We start from the raw sequence: 9568 nt of genomic DNA on the forward strand, positions 1-9568 counted from the left end.
AAAATATACCCCCTTACTTTGAACACACTAATCCCATTGTTCTTGCCACTTTCTGAAGCAGTTCTGGAAGTCCTCTTTCATGAGTGTCTTTACTTAATCCTCCATCATGACAACACTCTGTGTCACATATCACTTCTGGTATGGTGGCAATTTCTGTCAAATAAAAACATTATGGTGTGTCCTCATCCACCTTATTCACAGGCATGTGGGATTACATTTTACTGAAGAAAATAGATCTGGAACCATGTGACTTCTGGCTCTTCCCCAAAGTCAAAATGACCATGGAAAGGACACGTTTTGAATTGATTGAGGACATCGAGGTAGCCATGACAGCACAACTAAAGACACAAAAGAGGACTTCCAGAACTGCTTCAGAAAGTGGCAAGAACAATGGGATAAGTGTGTTCAAAGTGAGGGGGAGTCTTTTGAGGGGAATTAATTGTAATGTGTCTTTTACTGAAATCATTTTTTTTTAATTTAAAAATTCACTTTTTTTTAATCACACCTCATAACCTCGTAACTTTTTGGTTTCCAAACATAAAGATTCACAGGCATTAAACAAAAAAACAAAGCTTAGAAACACTTGTAACTAACCACTTGTTATCGTCTTTTTTGATACTTTCCAAATATTATTTTCAGAACATATAACCCTCCACAAAACAACTGTTGTTTATCTGCTTTCCAGTCCTTTCTTATGAAGTCACATTGTCAGCCCAAGAATATCATCAGCTGATCAAAACCAACAAATCAATGTCTCAAACCATCATGTTTGCCAAGGTGAGCCTCTCACTTCTGTCTCCAACTGCCCCATACTCAGGTCCCATCACTCAGCATCTGCCCTAATCTACTCCCAGCACTCCATTGACCCTATACCCCATTCCTCTCCTTCTTCTCCCAGTCTCTTCACTGCACCTCACTTTTGGAATCTGCTACTCTTTAAATGATAACACCCATTATCTCTGAAATTGTTTATATTTTACATAGACCTGTCCTGTGGCTTACATCCTGTACACAGCTGTCAGATAAATCTAAATTATTATCCAAGTAATGCAAAGCCTCAAATTAGTTCTATATTTTTTAAATACAGAATGTCCAGCACTTAGTGAAAAGACAAGATGTGATGGGGCAGAACAAAAATTAATAACAAAAACAAATTTGAAAAGATATCTCAACAATGTGGTTATCAGATATGGACGTTAACATGCCAAAGATGAGTAGGTCCAAGGAATTCAAAGACAGATAATACTGGCAAAGAAGTAGAAACTATCAAAAAATAATAATAATAAAAAGAAAGTCCTAGGACTGAAAAATTCAATACCTGAAATGAAGAATGAGATGGGCAGGTAAACCTCAGGTTAGAAATAGCTGAAGGGAGAATTAGTCAACAGGAGGCAAGCCAGAGGAGATAGTGCAGGATGGAAGGTATGAGAAGACCAATGTGAGATCTGCCCTTTAGTGGAAGAAAGAGACAATGGGGCATAAGCAATAATTGCAAATGTAAAGCCTAAGTTATCTAGAACTGACCAAAGACATCAAACCATTGATTTAAGCAGTGTTACAAACCCTAAGCAGGATAATAAAAGAAACCTACAACTGAGCATAAAGAATTAAAAATCAAATTTAAGGAGAAAAATCTTAAAATTAGTCAGAGGTAAAAAGATACCTTATCTTCAAATAACCAATTATCAGGCTTTCAGCCACCCTCAGATAAGAAATAATGAAAATCAAAAGATATTATCACCATCTTCTTTTTTTTTTCTGTTTGTGAATTTTAATTAATTAATTTTTATTATTAGTTTCATTTGTACAAAACAACATAATGATTAGAAATTTACACACCTCACAAAGTGATAACCACAATGAGTCTACTACCCACCTGACACAGTGCATTGCTATTACAATACCATTGACTATATTCTCTATACTGTACTTTACATAAGGATGGACTAAAGTATACTATGCCAACACTAACAAAAAAATGTCAGTGTAACAGTACTAATATCTTATAAAATAAACTCTAAGACAAGAAACACTGCTTAAAATTGTTTTAAGGGGGGTATTTTACTGAACAAAATGCTTAATTAGGAAGATATAACACTCTGATTGTGTAGGTACCTGTCTCAAAATACTTAAAGCAAAAACAGAAAGAATAAAAAGGAGAAATAATCACATCCACAATCATTGTAAAAGAGTATAAAACTCAATTTCTAGGGACAGGTAAAACCAACCTGACACAATACATCAGTCAAGGTCTCAAGTTCTGATATAGAAGTTCTGAATAACACAATATCAAATTGCCCTGAACATCATTGAAATACTGAACATGAATAAACTAATATTCAGAAATCAGTTGCATTTTTACACCAATAACAAAATACCAGAAAAAGAAATTAAGAAAATAATCCCATATAAATGATAAATGTCTAAGTTTTGCTTTGTCTTGTGCACCTGAAACTAATTAAAAAAAAAAAAAAAAAAAAAAAAGAAAATAATCCCATTTACAATTGCATCAAAAATAAATAAATTTAACCAAAGATGAAATAGACATGTCCTCAGAAAATTATGACATTGAAGAAACAAATTGAAGAAGATACAAATAAATGGAAGCATGTACCTTGCTCATGGATATAAAGAATTAACATTGTTAAAATGTCCATACTATACCCAAAGGAATCTATAGATTCAAGGCAATCCCTATCAAAATACCAATGGCATTTTTCACAGAACTAAAATAAATAATCCTAAAATTTTTATGGAACCATGAAACACCCTGAATAGCCATGGCAGTCTTGAGAAATAAGAACAAAGTGGGAGGTATCACGCTACCTGACATCAAATCATACAAGACTATAGTAAGCAAAACAACACGGTATTGGCATAAAAATAGACACATAGATCAATGGAACAGAATAGATAGCCCAGAAATAAATCCATGCCTGTATGGTCAATTAATCTATGACAATGGAAGCAAGAATTTACACTGGGGTAAAGACAGTCTATTTAATAAATGGTGCTGGGAAAACTGGACAGATAACATACAAAACAATGAAACTGGACCACCATATTATGCCATATACAAGAATGAATTCAAAATAGATTAGACTTAAATGTAAGACCCCAAACCACAAAATTCCTAGAAGAAAATATAGGAAGTAAATTTGCCGACATTACTCTTAGTAATATTTTCACTGATATATCCCCTCAGGCAAGGGAAGCAAAAGAAAAAAATAAACATGTGGGACTACATCAAACTAAAAATCTTTTCACAGCAAAGGAGAGCTTCAATACAACAAAAAGACATCCTACTGAATAGGAGAAGATATTTGCCAACAATACATCTGAAAAGGGGTTAATATCCAAAATTTATTTAAAAAATTCATGCAACTCAACACCAAAAAAAAAACACAAAAACACAAAAAAAAACCAACCCAATTAAAAATGGGCAAGGACGTAAAGAGACATTTCTCTAAAGAGGACATACAGATGGCCAACAGACATATGAAAAGATGCTCAACATCACTAATCATTAAAGAAATGCAAATAAAAATCACAATGAGATACCATTTCACGCCTGCCAGAATCGCTATCATCAATAAATCAACAGAAAACACGTGTTGGCAAGTGTGTGGAGAAAAGGGCCCTGTTGGGGGAATTGCAGATTGGTGCAGCCACTATGAAAGGCAGTATGGAGCTTCCTCAAAAAATTGAAAATGGAACTACCTTATGACCCAGCAATTCCACTCTTTGGTATTTATCCAAAGAAATTCAAAAGACTAATTCAAAAAAATATATGCACCCCTTTGTTTATTGCAGTACTAATTACAGTAGCCAAGATATGGAAACAACCGAAATGTCCATGATAGACGATTGGATAAAGAAACTATGGCACATTTATACAATGGAGTATTACTCAGCCATAAAAAAGAATGAAATCTTACCATTTGCAACAATGTGGATGGATCTAGAGACTATCATGCTGAGGGAAATAAGTCAGACTCAGAAAGACAAATACCAAATGATCTCACTTATATGTGGAATCTAAAGAAAATAATAAACAAGCAAACAAAACAGAAGTAGACTCAGAGATACAGAGAAAAAAATGATGGTTACTAGATGGGAGGGATGTGGGGATGGGGGAGAAGGTGAAGGGATTAGAAAGTACAAATTGGTAGTCACAATATAATCACAGGGATATGAAATACAGTATGGGAAATATAATCAATAATGTTGTGAAGATTATGTAGGGTGCCAGATGGGTACTGGACTTATCAGGGGGATCCCTTCATGGACTGTGTAGATGCCTGACCACTGTGCTATATACCTGAAGCTGAAGTAAAATATATATAGTCATGGGATGTAAAGTACAGCATGGATAATATAGTCAATGGTATTGTAACAGCTATATTTGATGTCAGAGGGGTAGTAGATTGGGAGGGTTATCATTCTGTGAGGGGTGTAAATGTCTAAATATCACATTGCTTTCTACATCTGAAACTAATAAAAACAAGTTGGTATGGAGTAGGGGGACGTGTTGCAGAAAATACCACAAATGTAATAATTTATAACCTAACATACATAAAAAAATACCAATGGCATTTTCACAGAACTAAAACAAATAATCCTAAAATTTACATGAATGACAAAAGACCCCAAATAGCCAAAGTAATTTTGAGAAAGAAGAACAAAGTTGGAGGTATCATGCTACCTGATAACAAACTATACTGCAAGGCTATAGTAATCAAAATAACATGGTACTGGCTCAATATGGCAAAGTAGGTAAACACTGTGCTCACCCCCTCCCACAACCACATCAAAATTACAACTAAATTATAGGACAACCATCATTGAGAACTGCCTGAGGACTAGCTGAACAGAAGTTTTATAACTAAGGAAATACAGAAGAAGCATGTCAAGACTAGTAGAAAGGGTGGAGATATGGAAAGGGCTGGTCCTGCACCCATGTACGGTGGTTAAAAATCAGGAGGGATATATTGGTTGCAGAGGTCCCCCCTGAAGGTGACAGGTCCCAGCTGCACACTGGGCTCCCCAGCCCAGGGTACCAGTGTCTGGAAGAGAAGTCCCCATAACTTCTGGCTGTGAAAATGAGTGGGGATTGTGGCTGAGTGAGATCAAAGGCTACTGGAGACCCAGGCACTCCTCTTAAAGGGCCCACACTTGGAGTTACTCACTGATGAACTCATTTGCTCTGAGCCCCAGCTCTGGGGCAGCAGCTTGAAAAGCATCAGGGACAAACAGGGAGGAAGTGAATTGTCTAGCTTCAGGGCTAGGGCTGCAGGGACAGGTTTCTCTCAGATAGAAGTGCTGGGAGAAACCATTGTTCCTTTCTTGAGCCCCGCTTCACCCAGCCTGCAGACACAGGTCTCTATCAACCTTGTTAACACTGTTTGCCCTGCCTGGTGATTGCCTGATCATGCCCTACCCAACTTGTGGACCCACCCAATCTGCTTCCAGTAGCTTTTCCAAACAAATGACTTGCTTGGCTCATGCTGTGAACTTTCCTAAAATCTCTGAAAGGGTCACACACCCCAAACAAGTAACATCTGGTTTCAGCATGCCTGGTAAGTGGCCCCAAGCCTGGCACTAGTGACAGCCAGCCTCAGTTTGCCACTTTGCCTCTCCCAGGCACCTCCAAGCCCAGCACAAATAACAACCATCTACAGATCACTTTGTAGCTCATACCAGGTGGTCCTAGGGAGGGCACAGGCAGCAGCTGACCTTGGCCTGCACCAGAGCCCCACCCCCCAAGAGTCCGCAGAGCTAACACACCTAGTGGTCAGCTTCAAATCACACCAGAGCAACACCCAACCACCAACACAAATGACAAACCCAAAGGACAGACTCGACAGGCACCAGTCTTGCTAAAGCAAATCCTGCTCTGTGGGGTCAACCCTTGCACTATAGCTCCTCCACTGTCCATGACTAGTTCTCAAAGCCAATCAGCCTGAGAGTCAGTCCTTCCTAATGACATGCCAATATCAATTAAGGCTTAACTACAACAGGAGGGCACACACAACCCACAAAAGGGACACACCACCTCAGGTGACCAGGGAGACTGCCCTATTGGGCCCCACCAGACACCTATGTAAGGTCACTCTACCAAGACCAGAAGACATAGCAACTCTACTTAATACATAGAAACAAACACAGGGAGGAAGAAACAAACAAAAAAACATGTACCAAACGAAAGAAGAGGGCAAACTCCAGAAAATAGCTAAACAAAATTGAGACAAGCAGTCTACCAGATGCAGAGTTCAAAACACTGGGTATAGGGATGCTCAATGAACTTAGGGGAAGAGAGATGAACTCAGTGAAAACGTAAAAAAGAATGACAGGAAACATAAAAATAAATATAGAAAACATAAAAAAGAACCAGTCTGAAATGAAGGATACAAAACTGAAATCAATAATACATTAGAGGGGCAGCCAGATGGCTCAGATGGTTAGAAAGTGAGCTCTGAACAACAGAGTGTCGGTTCAATTCCCACATGGGCCAGTGAGCTGCGCCCTCCACAACTAGATTGAAGACAGTGAGCTCCTGCTGAGCTGCCAGAAGGGCAGCTGGATGGCTCAGTTGGTTAGAGTGTGAGCTCTTAACAACAAGGTTGCCAGTTTAATTCCCACATTGGATGGTGGGCTGCGCCCCCTGCAACTAAAGATTGAAAACGGCAACTGGACTTGGAGCTGAGCTGCGCCCTCCACAACTAGATTGAAGGACAACAACTTAGAGCTGATGGGCCCTGGAGAAACACACTGATCCCCAATAAAACTTATTAAAGGACAGAAAGAAACAACAAAAAACAAAATATTACTGGATATCATAAAAATGGTTGTTATTGTGCTCACTTCGGCAGTACATATACTAAAATTGGAATGATACAAGAAGATTAGCATGGCCCTGCACAAGAATGACATGCAAATTCATGAAGCATTCCATATTTTTTCTATCAAACTGTTGCAGAACCCACTTCTGTAGATGTCTAAGAGGAGAAATAATAAATCATTAATTGCCATGAATAACCAAGGTGACACGACAACTCAGGAAGAAAATGAAAAGTCTCCAGAAAATGAACTTAAAGACATGGAGCTATGTGACTTAAATGACACAGAATTCAACATTGCAGTTTTGAGAAAACTCAATGAGCTGCAAGAAAACACAGACAGTCAGTTTAATGAACTCAGAAACACAATCAAAAAACAAAATGAAGATTTTACCAAAGAGATTGAAATTTTTAAAAAGACCAAATAGAATTTCTGGAGATTAAGAACTCAATAAAAGAAATGAAGAATGAAATAGCCGGCTTAGTAGAGTTGACCAGATGGAGGAAAGAATCAGTGACATCGAAGATAGAAATCTGGAAATGACACAAATAGAAGAAGAAAGAGACTTGAGACTTAAAAGAAATGAAAGAACTCTACAAGAACTTTTTGACTCCATCGGAAAGAGCAATATAAGAATAATGGGCATACCAGAAGGAGAAGAAAGGGAAAAGGAAACAGAGAGTATATTCAAACAAATAGTCGATGAGAACTTCCCAAACTTGTGGAAAAAACTGGGTCCTTGAATCAAAGAAGCAAGTAGAACACTTAATTACCTCAACCCCTTCTCCAAGGCACACTGTATCGAAGCTGTCAAAAATTAACGACAAACAAAAAATCCTCAAGGCAGCCAGAGAAAAGAAGACTGTAACCTACAAAGAAAAGCCATTAGATTATCATCAGATTTTTCAGAAGAAACTCTACAAGCCAGGAGTGAGGTAAGTCAAATATTCAAACTATTGAAAGAGAGAAATTATGAGCCAAGAAAAATATATCCAGCAAATATATCCTTTGGATATGAAGGAGGAATAAAGACCTTTCCAGACATACAGAAGCTGAGGGAATTTTCTAACACACTACCTGTGCTACAAGAAATACTGAAGGAGGCTATTCCACCAGCATAAATAGGGATAATTTGTGACAACCAAAACATAAAAAGGGGCAGAGTAAAGGCCTGACCCGGAAAATGGATTGGAAAAAGTAAACTGAAGAAAATGGAATACTTTAAATATGAAACTTTCTTTTACATAAACTTAATGGTAACCACTTAAAAAAAAATCCAGAACTGAACTATATAACGTAATAAAAGAAGAAACAGAGGGAAACATCATAGCATACCACCACACAGAAATAATCCACAAAAAAAGCAAAGAAACACTGGAGACACAGGCTTACCAGAAAACTAAAGATAGAATTGTTGTCACACAGCAGCCTAGCCAACTATCCCCTTGTGTCTTTCCTTGAGGAAAGAAGGGTCTGTGAGACTGTGACTTTCTGGGACTTTGTTTTATCTTCATGTTTTACACCTCATGTCTCTCTGTCTTGTCCCGAAAAGATGGTTTGCAGCCAATGATGAGTAAGATTCCCCGAGGAGGGGGGGGGGGAACAACTCAAGCCCGTGTGGGTACCCCCAATGAGCTGCTTTGGAAGATCTGGGAAGGGGCCTTGCCTCTCCTTCCCCCTGCCAGGGAAAAGCCACTGCTGACTCTGGCTTTTCCCTCTCACCTGATTGTGAAAGAAGTCATGAGAGCGATAATATCAGCTCTCCCCTTTCACCCTACAATTAAGTTTCAGCATGAGAGACCTGTCCCTAAGGAGGCACATCCCACCATTGTTAAGACATCATGGGACTTTCTGTTTCGGCTGTTTACAGGCAAGTATGATTGGTTTGAATCACTTTTCTGGTATGATGTATGAGATTCACAGACCATGGAAAAGACAATGTTATTTACTTGTATGATAATAAATGAAAGCCACCAGTTGGCTTGATTCTGGGCTCCAGTCTCTTGTCAGGCTGTGAAACCCTCTGGCCTTCTGAGATTTAACTGCATTAAGTCTCTGTTTCTCTCTTTCTTAAAACTTAACCCAACGCCGTCCCTTCTCGTTCCCTCACCGCCCGTATTGCATTGGATGGGACATAGATCGATAGAAAATCCTCACATATCAATTATCACCCTAAATGTAAATGGACTGAACTCACCAATAAAAAGGCACAGAGTACCAGATTGGATCAAAAAACTAAACCCAACCATATTCTGTCTCCAAGAGACACATCTCAGCTATAAGGACAAGCATAGACTCAAAGTGAAAGGGTGAAAATTGACAATCCAAGCAAAAGGTATCTAGAGAAAATCAGGTATGGCTATAATGATATCAGATGAAACAGACTTTAGGGTGAAAAAGATAACAAGAGACAAAGATGGACATTTCTTTACTTTTTCTTTTAATTTATGGGGGTGACAATTGTTAGTAAAATTACATAGATTTCAGGTGTACAATTCTGTATTACATCATCTATAAATCCCATTGTGTGTTCACAATCCAGAGTCAGTTCGCCTTCCATCACCATATATTTGATCCTCCTTACCCTCATCTCCCACCCTCCCTCCCCCCTTACCATCTGGAAACCACTAAACTATTGTCTGTGTCTCTCAGTTTTTGTTTCTCATTTGTTTGTCTTTTTCTTTTGTTGTTTTTGATTTATATGCCACATACCAGTGAAATCATATGG

The 9568-nt window shown here is 38.3% G+C and overlaps 1 non-coding gene across 1 annotated transcript; it reads left to right on the forward strand.

Moving 5' to 3' along the window:
• The first annotated feature begins 6856 nt into the window (after window positions 1-6856).
• On the forward strand, window positions 6857-6961 carry LOC141568432 (U6 spliceosomal RNA). The gene has a single exon (XR_012491548.1). It is a non-coding gene; the product is annotated as a U6 spliceosomal RNA (small nuclear RNA).
• Window positions 6962-9568: the final 2607 nt, after the last annotated feature.

Source organism: Rhinolophus sinicus, linkage group LG13, assembly GCF_036562045.2.
Source record: "Rhinolophus sinicus isolate RSC01 linkage group LG13, ASM3656204v1, whole genome shotgun sequence".
In the NCBI taxonomy this organism is placed as follows: Eukaryota; Metazoa; Chordata; class Mammalia; order Chiroptera; family Rhinolophidae; genus Rhinolophus; species Rhinolophus sinicus.